This window comes from Penaeus monodon, chromosome 15, assembly GCF_015228065.2.
Source record: "Penaeus monodon isolate SGIC_2016 chromosome 15, NSTDA_Pmon_1, whole genome shotgun sequence".
In the NCBI taxonomy this organism is placed as follows: domain Eukaryota; kingdom Metazoa; phylum Arthropoda; class Malacostraca; order Decapoda; family Penaeidae; genus Penaeus; species Penaeus monodon.
Window position 1 is genome coordinate 28,950,334 of NC_051400.1, and position 242 is coordinate 28,950,575.

Below are 242 nucleotides of genomic sequence, written 5' to 3' on the forward strand. Positions count from 1 at the left end.
GGGAGGAAGGAAGGAAGGAAGGAAGGGAGGAAGGAAGGGAGGAAGGGAAGAAAGGAGAAAATGAGGAAGGGAGGAAGGAAGGATAGGGAAGAGATAGGAGGGAAGGGAGGAAGTAGAAGAAGAGAAGAGAGGATGAAGGGGGAAGAGAGGTTAGAACAAAAAGAAAAATAGGCTAGGTACAGGGAAACACATGAAGAAAGAAGAGATGGAGGGATGAAAGAGGGAGGAAAATAGTATAGAAG

General features: G+C 46.3%; 1 protein-coding gene across 1 annotated transcript in view; it reads right to left on the reverse strand.

Moving 5' to 3' along the window:
* LOC119582300 (vasoactive intestinal polypeptide receptor 1-like) overlaps window positions 1–242 on the reverse strand; it is a 35,303-nt gene that overhangs the window by 34,185 nt on the left and 876 nt on the right. The gene's annotated exons all lie outside the window — the stretch shown is intronic.